At 35.5% G+C, this 14,133-nt stretch overlaps 1 long non-coding RNA gene across 1 annotated transcript in view; it reads left to right on the top strand.

The window, feature by feature from the left end:
- Positions 1 to 14,133, top strand: part of LOC141582230 (uncharacterized) — a 69,212-nt gene that overhangs the window by 42,993 nt on the left and 12,086 nt on the right. Inside the window, exon 3 of the long non-coding RNA XR_012515036.1 lies at positions 261 to 378. This is a non-coding gene — a long non-coding RNA (uncharacterized LOC141582230). The remainder of the gene's footprint in view (positions 1 to 260; positions 379 to 14,133) is intronic.

The raw sequence follows: 14,133 nt of genomic DNA, 5'->3' as shown, positions 1-14,133 counted from the left end.
TAATGTAGCCTTATGTAAATTTCCTCCATTGCCACCATGAGCCTTAATATAGTCCATTAAATGAGCTATCCCTTTAAAAGGCTGCTTAGCAACATGACATTTTGTATTAGCATTATTGATTGCCTTGTTTAAGTTTCTTTAGAAATTTAAATGGCATTTAAATGGAAAAGGCTTCAATGTTACCTAAAACTGTCCCTGCTCATTTTGGGGGTGCATTATAACTGGAAACTGCTATCCCTCTAAATTTTCATCTTTACCAGCCTGCTGAATCCCAGCCTGAATAGACAATTACTGCTGTGGAAGGCCGGTATAGAGCCACTGGAGCAGCAAGCTTTGCTTTTTGAACAACGTTTAAGTTTTCCAACAGGGAAATATCAGGTAGGTTTGGCCATTTTACTTTTTGAGAATGGGCTTAACAGTTTTACTTTTTAACTTAACTGATATTACTTCCATTTGGTTTAAAGCTTTTCTTTAAAGGGTGTAGTTTTACATGCTTAGCTTCTACTTGCTTTTTAACTAATTTATGGGCTAGATGTAATTTCTTCCCCTTTAGAAGCTACTGCTTTAATTAAATCAGATTTTAAAAGAGTTATCTCAGAGATAACAAAGAAATTATTATTAGAATTTAAATGTTACTTAAACCTTAGCGGAGAATTACAATTTTGGATGTTACTTGTTTACAAAGAACACACAAAATTTTGCTGTGGAACACCTGCGGAGAGCAGCACGCAGCTATTTGGACCTGGCCCCACATGGCTGCTGCTTGCTGCGTTCTGCTTGTGTTCTGCTTGTGGTACTCACTACTGAGCCTGGGCCACAGTTGTGGCCTTGGGCTGAGTCTGTTCGCTTGAACGCTGCTTTGACCTTTCTTTGCTGCTGAGCTGTTACCATTTTTTTCTTTTTCTTCCCTGCCCTCCCCACCCCTGTAATGCTATTAAAGTTAGAAATACCTGTAATGCTATTAAGGTTAGAAATATAGCATATGAAAATCTGTTGATTCTTAAAAATGTATTTTAAATTTCTGGGCTTAAATGTGTAACAACATAAACATTTGACTAATTCTGCTGCCATAATTAATATGGAAGCTTCAGTTTAATACAGTTACACAGATCTGAAAAAACAATTGCTCTAAAGCTAACAACAGCAATGAGAAAATTATCAGAATAATTACCGTCGCGTTAATATCTGCACACAAAATGTTTAGAATAGTAAGCTAGGATTTGAACCTAGGCAATTTGGTCTCAGAGAGAAAAAGTGTTCTGTTCCCAGTGAGTTCATAGTCAAATAGGTGCTGGGAGAGGAGGAAAACGAAAATGAAGTCACACAGATGAATGCATGCTGTAATTCTGGACAATTTTAGGAAGGAGTGGTATATGCTACTAAAAAAGCCTGAGGTTGCAAGATTTGACTTATCTAGAGGAAGATGAAGGCTTGGCTGTTGCCTGACTTGTGAAGAATGCATAGGCCTTTTTAACTAGATAAAGCTGTAGGGTGGGGGCCTGGAAGAGCTTTCCAAGCAGAAGACTGAGCTTCTGCAAATGGCCTGTGGCAATCTGTTTGCTTAGCCTGTATGAACAGAGAGAAAGAAGGCTATCCTGGCCAGATGACAGGAAGTAAAGGGAGCTGAGTCCTGAATGAGGTGAGAAAAGGTGGAAGCCAGACCAAGGTGTGAACGTTTTGTACTGTATTTCCATAAGAGCTCTGGGCAATATGTTAAGCTCTGGGTGACTTGGTAAGATTGATGTTCCAAATGATAAGTCTGGCTCTAATGGAGAAAACAAGTTGGAGTAAGGCAAGAGTAGAAGCCAGTGACCTGGTGTGAGAATGAGATACTGGAGTAGACTGAGGTTTGTTGTTAGGCTCTTAGGTGACAGGTGTGATGAGGGGTAATAGAGGTAAGTAGAGATATTTCACATGTATTTAGGAGATAAAAGTTTTAAAAACGATGCTGCATTGAATGTTGGTATGAGAAGGCAGGAGATTGAAAGACCCCAATGTGTCTATATATTCTTTATCTTTTCCAACCTCTGGGATTGATTATAATGTCTTTGGAGTCTTGTGAAATAGTGCTTCTTAAACTGAAGCTCTTGATTCTCCTTACTTCTGTGGAGATCCTGACTCAGGAGGTTTTGCTTGAGGATCTAAAATTTGGAAATTTAGAGCCATTAGTCTTGTTTTGGATTTTTGAGGTATCTTGTTTGAACATTCTTACGTTCAAGCACATTTGGAAAATGCTGATATAGACAGTGTGTAAGATAGTCAGTGATTCTCAATATTGGCTACACATTAGAGTTGCCAGGGATGCTTTTAAGAATATGTATGCCAGGGCCCTACCTGAAACAATTAAATCAGAATCTGTGAGTTGAGCCTGGATGTTGATATTTTAACAGGTGATTGGGATATGCAGCCAGTATGAACCTCTGGGTTAAATTATAATTCTAGAAAGCATGTGGAAAAAAAACTGGGATAATATGAAGATAGATAGAAGCATGCCAGGCATATATTAAAAATGATTTGTAAAGCAAAACATGGACAAATTACTCAAAATAAAATCAATAAAGTAGTAAAGGTACTGAATTATGCTGTGTCCACTGGGATATTTTCAACCTTTTCCAAATGACTATATAAAATTATTCTTCCATCTTCCTGCAGGAATTATTAAATAGTGTATATAGTACTTGATATACTTCTCTAAATTGGACATAAAGCAAATGTCTTAAATTGAGAGAAACTCTTCATGAAAAGAATCAAAGTATTCAAATGAAGATAAAGTAACTTTGGCCATTTAGCATGATCTGAGGTTATTTATAAAATAAACCAGGCAGAACTATAATTTCTGTACTCGTAAGCTTTGTATTTTTACTTCTCAGTAAATTTTATGTTAAAAGACATTAATACTTGCTGTTCGTTATTGGATACTTACGTCCATTGTTGAGAATGCTTTGCATTTAAAGCAAAGCACAAATAAAAATATGACTACAAAAATGATTTCTATAATTAAGTTAAAAAATTAGAATGCCCGAGACCTAAAAGTTATTCTCATTCGCAGGTGATATAAAGAGAACAACTTAGTTAGGTGACCCAAGCTTTAGAAATGCAAAGGTCTCTAGATGGATTCCTGGCTTTACATTTCTATCAGTCAATCAATCTGGCTATCATTCATCTATCAAACAATCAAGTTATACTCAATCCTCAAAAACTGCATATTTAAAAGTTAAATATATATATTTAAATCATAGAATGTAATGTTTTGACATATTTATAAACTTGTGAACCCCTTGCAACAAAAATAATGAACATATCCTTCAGCTCCCAGAGTTTACTCATGTATCTCTGCAATCCTTTGCTCCCACATTTCCTCATTCCCCATTCTTCATACATACAGAATATACTCCTTTTTTGTCCTGTTTTTTGTTTCATCCAGAAAAAATATTTTGAGATTCATCCATATTGTTGCTTATACTGATAATTCATTTCTTGTTATTGCTAAGTAGTAGTCCATTACATATAATCACCTCAGATTTTCTATATTTCTTGATGGATATTCAAAGCATTCCTAGTTTTTGGCTATTACAAATAAAACTGCTATGAACTTCCATATACAACGTTACATACAAGGTTAAAGGAGAGCAGTATCAGAAAGAATATTTTCTTTCAGAACTTTGGAGTAGAATGGCTGAATCAAATGGTAAGTGTATGTTTGACTATTTAAGAAAATACCAAAATATTTCATGAAGCAGCTGTATCATTGCACATTCCCACCAATGTTTTTCCCATAGACAAACCCTCCAAAGGCCTGGATGGATAAACCTGTCTGTAAATATTTCAGAATTCATGTGAGGGAGGGAGACTGGATCTGGTACTCTCAGTAAACACTGTTTCTAGCATGGCACCTCACTTCAGCTTTTACTGTGCCTTCACAACCTGGATTCTGACACTCTTTGACCCAGTTTCTACAGAGAATAAATTAATTATCTCCTGAGACATAAAAAAGAGGAAATTACTTGGTTGCATGAAGTCAGAGAAAGAGACACAGAATCCAGTTGTCCTTTTACAGACACCTAGGCAATGCTTCATTTTCAGTGTCATGATCCTTAAGCCCCTATAACTTCAGAAATACCTGGCATCTTTGATGTCTAAAATTTTCCAGGATTCTAAAAGATAAGTTAGCTTATTTCTCATTGGAATCTTGCTTAGCTTCCACTTAGGCAACACCTTTCTCCTTTCTGTAAAGTCAGCTATCACCTAGCAATTTTTCCTCTTCCAAAAGTTGGTTAACATCTCTTGCTCTGTCACTTAATATGGTATTATATTTCTCTTATTGCTTAGCTGACACTTTAGCAATGTTTGGAGAGGGAGCAGACATAAACAGCTGTATTGTTACATCTATGCAAAGTAAAACAGCGAAAACCTTTCATGCATGTTGGTTATTAGACTTGGCTACTCCAAGTCTCCTGCCCCTTCTAAGATCTCTGAATGTCTCCCATGATTTAGCAACGAATGAGGTAATGTCTTATGTAATAGGGGGGCTTCTAGGCCCCTGATCTAGCACTTAGCTGTTTATTTTGATTGGGTGGCATGTGTTCTGATTGATCTATAAGTTTTCTTGAGTAGTTGGCATCTGGTTCTGATTGATCCTGTCCATAATATACTCTGCTAAATAATTTTGATATCACTCTTGAATAAAGGAACTCTAACCCATATCATCTGAGGAGGAATTGAATGAAATGAAGTATGAGGTTAAGAGAGTAGAGTTAGGAAGGATATTTTAATTATTTAAAAATACAGTAGGACTTAGTGACATGTTCAAAATAAACCATAGATTTAGATGTAGGGAAGAATTAATTTCAATATGAACATGAAACTTCTAAAGGTTAAACCTTATCAAAGTTCAAATGAGCAGTTCTATTTTTTCCCTAACTTTGGGAAGAATAATGTAGCTACAATTATATCTATCTCTAATATGTTATATACAACATAATACATGATTTTAAAATATAACATATATTCTACGTTTAGACTATAAGAGCAATGCAGCCTTTTACAGCAGCACGTGCTGAAAAACTTAGCATAGGAAAGTCTGAATAAGAGGCTGGGCATGGTGGCTTATGCCTGTAATCCCAGCACTTTGGGAAGCTGAGGTGGGTAGATTACTTTAGCCCATGATTTTGAGTGGGCAACATGGTAAATCCCCATCTCTACTAAAATACAAAATAATAATAATAATAATAATTAATAACAAGTAGCTGGGCGTGGCAGCCTGCACCTATAATCAGAGCTACTCAGGAGGCTGAGGTACAAGAATTGCTTGAGCCTGGGAGGTGGAGGTTGCAGTGAGCTGAGATCATGCCACTGCACTCCAGCCTGGGCGACAGAGTGAGACTGTCTCTCAAACAACAACAACCAAAAAAAAAAAAAAAAAAAAGGAAAGAAAGAAAGAAAAAAAAAAAGTAGGAATAAGAAAACAGAAAACTCTGTCATTTTATAACTGAGAAATGATGATGATATATTATTTCCATGTAATTAATTTTTTTTAGTAAAATAAATAAATTTGTCCTTTGAGGTTTTCCTACCTTATGTATTTGACATTTGAGACCTTATTTAAAATATCTACCTTAAAATGATTTTCGATCACAGGAGGCAGTCCATTCTTTTATCCAAGAAAATTCTGGAAATTCCTAAAATGTATGTATACAATATGCATAACATGTACTGCAAATTGACCCATTGGCTGTGTTTGGGAGTTGTTTTGTTGGATTGCATTCTGATTTTGTTTTAAATCTGTGGAATTCTTAGAGTACTTCACTAAATCCAGTGGTTTCTCTGCATCATACTCTTCCTCCATCAGTTTACTTACAGGATGAATATAAACCCCTCATTTAATTTCCCCAAATTATATTTCAGGTGAGGCTATGTGTCATAGAACTTGAGTAAATGCAGATACATAGAGCAAAATAGAGGAAGTATATTGCACTGCTATTAGAAATAGTTTCTCTTAGTGTGTAGATACTAAACAAACCAGAGAGTTCATGCCTTCCTCCTGGTAGGTTGCTGCTCAGTCAGGGACATCTCAGCTCCATCAGAAAGTAACTTCTACCATCTGGTACCACGTATACCAGGAGACAATCTTCCTGGATGCCAGAAAGAATAGCAGGTCCCCTCCCCTGTTGTCCAAGGAAGTCGTGCTTATTTAATGATCTCGTATGTTTGACAGTGATAGTAGCCATTCCTTTATAAAAACCGCATACCCCACCTATGATGATGTGGTTAGACTTTCCTGACCCAAGAAACACATTCACGATAGTCGCTATACATTTCTAAAAGATAAAACTATTTAGTCTTAACTTCATATGTAATACCAACATACGACTAAACATAGTTCATACTATGTTTAGTTTGGACTGAATATATTTATGTGGGGATGGGGGGAAAAGGATCTAACTTTCCAAAGGCAAGTGATCCTAAAAGTAAGAATACTCAATTTACATTCACATACAGGATATATAATATTTCCACCTGCAGCTTCTGCACTGAAAATTGTTGAGATTCCATAGTTTTTCAAAGTCAATATACTTGCTTTATATTTGTGTAACTAAAGAATCTAGTCCTGTGAGTGTTTTTTTTTTCCAAAACACTCTATTACAGAAGTAAATTAAAGTTTTTTCCAAGGAAAAGAAAGCTGCTAGAAATGTGTTATTTTTTTATTTTTATTTTTAAATATGTTTATTGAGTTATAATTCATATATCATGCAATTAATTCATTTAAAGCATACAGTAATAGCTTCTAGTGTATTAATAGATGTGTACAACTATCACTACAGTCAACTGTAGTTTTCATAATCTGAAAAAAGTTTCCATGCCCTTTATTTATACACTCCCATTGCCCAATGCCTCCATCCCTAAGCAATCCCTGATATATTCTCTGTCTCTGTAGAATTGTCTATGCCAAACATTTCAGTAAAAATGTTGTATAGTGATGTATATTAGTTCATTCTCACATCTCTATAAAGAACTGCTCAAGACTGGGTCATTTATAAAGGAAAGATTTAATTGACTCACAGTTCTGCATGGCTTGGGGGGGCCTCAGGAAACTTAGAATCATGGTTGAAGGGGAAGTAAACACGTGCTTCTTCACACGATAGCAGGAAAAAGACTTGTCAAGCAAAAGGTGAAAAAGCTCCTTATAAAACCTTCGGATCTCACGAGAATTCACTCACTATCAATAGGACAGCATGAGAGTAACCACCCTCATGATTAAATTACCTCCCACCAGATCCCTCCCACCACAGAGAGGGATTATAAGAACTACAATTTAAAATGAGATTTGGGTGGGGACACAGCCAAACCATATCACAATGTAAGGTCTACTTGAGTGACTCCCTTCACTTGGCATTATGTTTTCAAGGTTAAATTTGGTGTGTATCACTACTTTTTTATGGATGATAACCATTGTATGGCTACCACATTTTTAAATTCATCAAGGTGACATGTGGAGGGTTTCTACCTTTTGACTACTGTTAGTAATGTTGCTATATAAATGTAGGTACAAATATTTGTGTGATCACAGATTTTTATTCCTTTGGGTACATACATAGGAGTGAAATTTCTGGGTCATATGTAAGTGGTAGCATAAGTTTCATTTTTCTTAAAGGTAAAATTATGATATGTACTTTGGTGCCAATTTTATACGTATGTATATATACACACATGTATCTCACATGAGATATATGCTATTTATAGTTAAAGAGAAAAGAGAGAAAAGGATAGAGATAAAAAGCACTGATAAGCCTACCATTTTGTAAAATATACTTTCAGCTCTTTCAGGTGTACATATCAATAATACATCCAAGTTTCTGTCATAATGTAGATAGTTTTATATGCTTCCTTTGATGCTTAACCTGATCATGGAAATTGGATTCATTATTACATCATGCAAAGGTATCATAGTTTATTTAACTGATTTCCTACTACTGGACATTGTGGTCATTTCAAAACCTGGTATTATTAATACTTATTTTAATATATAGAGTTGGTGCATACATTTTGGTCCTTGGAATAAATTCTCAAGAGTGGGATTGGTAGATCAAAGATGAACATATTGCTACATATTGCCCATTTGAATCACACAATTTTAAGGTCTTGTAAAACAAGGTCTTGTAAAACAAGTTTTTTTTTTTGTTTTTTTTGTTTTGTTTTGTTTTTGAGACGGAGTTTCGCTCTTGTTACCCAGGCTGGAGTGCAATGGCACTATCTCGGCTCACCGCAACCTCCGCCTCCTGGGTTCAGGCAATTCTCCTGCCTCAGACTCCTGAGTAGCTGGATTACAGGCACGCGCCACCATGCCCAGCTAATTTTTTGTATTTTAGTAGAGACGGAGTTTCACCATATTGACCAGGATGGCCTCGACCTCTTGACCTCGTGATCCACCCGCCTCAGCCTCCCAAAGTGCTGGGATTACAGGCTTGAGCCACCGCGCCCGGCATAAAACAAGTTTTTATAAAACCTGAATGAGAAAACATATGAAAGGGCACTATCTAAACCAGGGTAGTCCTCATGTAATTATTTGAGCAATTCGAGTTGTGGGGAGAGACTGGTATTGTGATAGAAATTTTAAAAAAGAAAAGAAAAGAAACGATGTGAAGCATCAAAGAGAAATGGTGAATAATGGAAGCAATGCTGATAGTTTGACTCAGAATGGTAGAAACTAAATGGCAAGAGAGATGATGTGGAGTTGGCTGTAGTAATCTTTTTCTAATCTTGGTTTTCTAACAAAACATCTGTGCTATTTTTAATATAAGCCACATTTAATTAAGTACGTGTAAACACAAAAACATATAGCAACTGTTCTTTAGCAAATGACGGTGGCTCTGTTGGGTTGTCCACAGAGAAAATATGTCTACCCTTTCAGTTTATGGAGAAAATACAGCTAAATCTTACCCTAATGAACCAAGGTAATTGGAAAGGAAGTCAAACAAAAAGTAACAAAGTCTTTATTTATTTATTTATTTATTTATTTTTGGCGAAGATGTGTGTGAAACAAGAGAAAATTCTCATACAGAAGACAATAATTTAAAAACCAGTAAGCATTGCTTCAAGTCCTTTCTAAGAAGCACAACCTAAAATATGGAGGAGAACGTAGATCTTATATCTATGTTCTAGATCTTAGACCTATGTTATTTTAGATCTGTGTTCTCCTTAGATCTCAATACTATTGCAATATTTCCTAAAGTTCTGAAGAAGTTGGTTCAACAGAAGGAATGTAGCAAAAACATTAAAGTTCGTCAATGTTTTGTTTTGAAAGTGGGTAGCCTTCACAACTTTTATTTGCATTATCTATGTTTGTCTCACATGTGAATGTATATATTCAATGACATTTTTATTGCTTACTTTTTTTTAACTTCTATGTTATGAGAACTGAAATTTTTCAGACATGCTTTTCCACACCTTTTTTTTAGAAATACAATTTCTGTGTTTGAAGACGTCTGTGTTGGAGAAGACTTCCCAGAGGCAGGACGGACATAAGTTGGTTTTAAGGATGCATTTGCTTCCCTAGCCTAAAAATCAAACACTACATGAAGTAAACCAAAGTTCTGTTCTCAGATTTGGAACACAACACTTCTGGGACTGTTTCTTGGCAGCCTCTATAAATACATATAAGCTCACATTATAGTGTGGCATAGCAGGAAATTCTAGAAGTCAGTGGTCAGAGTTAAGAGAAAGAGCCAGATGCAGTGTTATGAACCTGTAGTCCCAGCTACTCAGGAGGCTTGAGGTGGGAGAATGGCTTTAGCCCTGGAAGTTGGAGGCAAGCCTGAGAATTTGAGACAATCCTGGACAATACAGTGAGACCCTATCTCTTAAAAAAAATTAATAAAATGAAACAAGAAGAGGATCTAATGTAGCTGAATATTGAGAAAGTGCAGAATACACAGAGCCCAAAAGGGGAGATATTTTACATAGGCAAGTGACTCGAGGCATTTTCTGATTGGTCTTCTCCATGCTCCTTGCCTAGCAATCTCCATGGCATTCACCTGAAAGCCACCATGTCAGTGAGTAGTTATGGGTGAAAGGCATTCTGGAGGTCTTGGGGAACATGGCTAAAATGGGCTTATGACATTCTCCCAATTCATGTCACTTACTTCTCCTAAATCCATTTTCTGTTGTTGGTACCACTTATATTACTTCTTCACTAAGTGTCTGCATTCATAAAGTTCCTACCATAAAAATAGGAATCTGTTTTCTTTAGAATATCACAGATTCTCAAGGAACAAAACAATGTAACAGTGATTAAAAGTTCATATTCAAAAGGCAGTTACTGGATATTTCTTTTCTCAGCTAAATGTAATGTTCACTTATCTTGACTTTTAAGTAGCAAAGAGTAGGGATCCTTAACATAAATCTCAATGTCTAATCTCTAAATTAAATGTATTTAACCAGATTGTCAATCTTGTGTGATTTCCTAAAACAAACACAGGATTATTCAAGTATTGAACTCTGATAAAAAAATGTGCACTGGCTTCCAATTGCCCTGGTTTTAGACTGGCATTTAAATCTATTTGACTGATTTGCCCCCAGTCTTCTATTCTAGCTTGCTTCCTACCATTTCTCAATATAAATCCTCCACTGACTCAGTCAGTCTCCTAGTTATTCTACAAACATAACTTTTCTTCTCTTTTCATCCTGTGTGCTTTCTCCTTCCTGTAACACTCATTTTCTTATCCAAATACTACTATTTTTATTCTAGAGCCATATTAATCTCTTCTTTGCTCTTTGGGAAGACTGGGACCTTGGAATGAGAGGATCTTTAGTAGTGTAACCACTTTGGACCAGTTATTTACAAATTCTGTAGGCTTTAATTTTTTCATTTGAAAAAAGGGGTTCATAAAAGTACCTGGCTCATAAAGGTTTTGTGAGGTTTCCTTGAAAACACTTAACTTGTTGGCACACAGTAAACATTCAGTGGATGATGATGTTGAGAAAGATGATGAATCTTGGCTTATGTAATTGTGTATTTGGTCTTTGTCAGGATAGACATGCCTTATGTTTTAATTCATATCAGTATGAAAGATCAGGGGGTCTCACTGTATTGTTAAATTTTTCTTTCTATACACCAGTGTGTGATTTTTTAAAAAATTTCCAAATATCCCCTTCCACCTTTGTGAAAAAAATAAGCTAATCTCTATGAGAAAGAAAGTCTCTCAGTGTTTGACAGAAAGCAGCCAATTTCAGAACTACAACTTCTCTGGCTGTCTCCTTAGCTGTGCTTTATTTCTCAGAGTTCTGAGCCCATTCCACTTTCTCTTCAATCCTCCCTGGCTCACAGTAGTAAACTCAAGCATGATTTATTAAAGTGGAATGAAATAACTATGTCATGCTTCTTGCCTGCAAGCACATGAGTTTTGATGCCTTTCAAGATGTATTAGACGGGCAGGTGGTTGGTAATCATCCTACTCTGCCTCATCGGGTGACATTTAAATAATCACACTCAAATCTGCAGTAACTACAGAGGAGCTTTTCAAGTGAATTATTATTTACTTCATACTACAGTTTATTAGGCATACAGATAAATAAGGGAACATTTTCATGACATACATGCTATTGAATGCAGTGAACATCGAGAAAGCAACTTGATTTCTAAAAATTCCTACAGTTACCAGTGAACAAAAAGAATACAACTGAATGGGGAAATTTTCAATTCTTTTCCAGGTTCAGGTTGTCTGGCAGCTTATTTTTAGAGATGCCTAGGACACTGAAATAACCGATGATTCATAGGAAGATTCTTTTTTGACTTGCAATTATGTCCACAAAAAATATAGAGTTAAAAAAAAATTAACCTGGACTACTAGAATATTTTCCCTGAAGATCTCTCAGTAGAATGGGGAAGACATTTTTATTTTCAGTAATTATTTATGTGGGTTCTATTACTATTCACCATGTTAAAAATTAATACTGAGAAATGCTTAAAATATGTGTACAGTTATCTTAATATAATTTATATTTTAAGTGTCTATGAAAAATTTTATTTTTCAGTAATAATGATGAGTAATATTTTTATTGTATAAATGTAAGGTGTACAACATGTTTCCATATACATCTGCATGGTGAAGTGCTTTTAACAGTCAAATACTTTAATAAATTACTACATTATCTTCCATAGTCACCTTTCCTTTTGACGTGTGTGTATGTGCGTGTGTGGTAAGAGTATCTAAAATTTATTGTTTTAACAAATTTCCAGAGTATACAATGTAATATCATCAACTATGATGCTTATGCTGTATGCTAGTTCTCTACCCATATTCATCCTGTGTAAATAAAAAATTTATACCCTTTGGCCCACATCTCCCATTTCTCCTGTACCTTTCCCAACTACCATTCTACTCTGCTGCTTTGTGTTTATGATTATGTTTTTAAGATTCCACATATAAGTGAGTTCATGTAGTATTTGTCTTCCTATATCTAGCTTATTTTACTGAACATAATTCATCCATGTTGCTGAAAACGGCAGGATCTCCTTTTTAAGGCCAGATAGTAATGTGTTGTATATGTATACCATGGTTTCTTTATCCATTCCTCTATCAGTAGATGCTTAGCTCATTTCCCTACTTTGGCTTTGAGAATAATTCTACAATAAGCATGGACACACAGATATCCTTATAAGGTGGTGATTTCATTTCCTTTGGGGATATATCCAGAAGAGGGATTACTATGGTAATTCTACATGAATTGTTATATGGTAGTTCTACGTTGAATTTCTTTTAGGAAGCTCTGTAAAGTTTTCCAAAGTGGCTACCTAAATCTCCATTCCTACCAACAGTTTGTAAGTGTTTCCTTTTCTCTACACCCTCAGCACCACTTACCTCTTGTCTTTTTCATAATAAGCATCCCAACAGATGTTAGGGGATAAATCATTGTGGTTTTGATTTGTATTTCCCGAATGGCTAGTGATGTTGAGCACGTTTTCATATACTTGTTGGCCATTTTTATGTCTTCTCTGGAGATAAGTCTGTTCAAGTCCTTTACCTATTTTTTAATCAGGTTATTATTTTGTTTTGCTATTGGGTTCTTTGAATTCCTTACATATTTTAGGTGTTAACTTTTTAAGAGAGACTATGGTTGGTAAATCTATACTCCCAGTGTTTAAGTTGTCTCTTTAGCTTCTTTACCATGGTTTCATGATAAAAACAGTGTTGAGACAGACATATATCCAACTTGGTCATTGTGTGTAATTTCTTTGATGTGTTCTTGAGTTCATTTTGTGTGTGTTCTCTTGATGGTTTTTCCATCTATGTTCATCTTAGTGGCCTGTAGTTTCCTTATTGTGTCTAGCTTTGACATAGGAATGATGCTGGCCCAAAAAATGGGTTTGACAGTATTCCCTCTAGTTCTAAGCTTTAGAAAAATTTAAGAAGAATTTGAGATATGTTCCATGAATATCTCGTTCATTGCACGTTTTTAACATGATGGGATGTTAAATTTTATCAAAGGCTTTTTCTGCATGTATTGAGATAATCATTTGATTTTACTCCTTGGTTCTGTTTATATGGTATGTTTATTGATTTGCATATGTTGAACCAGCCTTGGATCCCAAGGATGAAGCCAACTTGATTGTGGTGGATAAGCTTTTTGATGTGCTGCTGGATTCAGTTTGCCAATATTTTATTGAGGATTTTCACATTGATGTTCATCAGTGATATTGTCCTGAAGTTTTGTATTTTTTGTTGTGTGTCTGCCACATTTTGGTATCAGGATGATGTTGGCCTCATATAATGAGTTCGAAAGAAGCCTCTCCTTTTCCATTGTTAGGAATAGTTTCAGAAGGAATGGTACAGGCTCCTCTTTGTACCTCTGGTAGAATTGGTCAGTGAATTTGTCTGGTCCTGGGTTTTTTTTTTTTTTTTTTTTTTTTTTTTTGGTTGGTAGGCTATTAATTACTGCCTCAATTTCAGAACTTGTTATTAGTCTATTCAGCGATTTGACTTTTTCCTGGTTTACATAGAGGTAATATAGTATTCTCTAAGTTTGTACTTCTGTGGCGTCAGTGGTGATATCTCCTTTAATAACATTTTACTGTGTCCGTCTGATACTTCTCTCTTTTCTTCTTTATTATTGTAGCTAGGGTTTATCTATTTTGTT

This window comes from Saimiri boliviensis, chromosome 19 (assembly GCF_048565385.1).
Source record: "Saimiri boliviensis isolate mSaiBol1 chromosome 19, mSaiBol1.pri, whole genome shotgun sequence".
In the NCBI taxonomy this organism is placed as follows: Eukaryota; Metazoa; Chordata; class Mammalia; order Primates; family Cebidae; genus Saimiri; species Saimiri boliviensis.
This window is presented reverse-complemented; position numbering and strand designations above follow the sequence as displayed.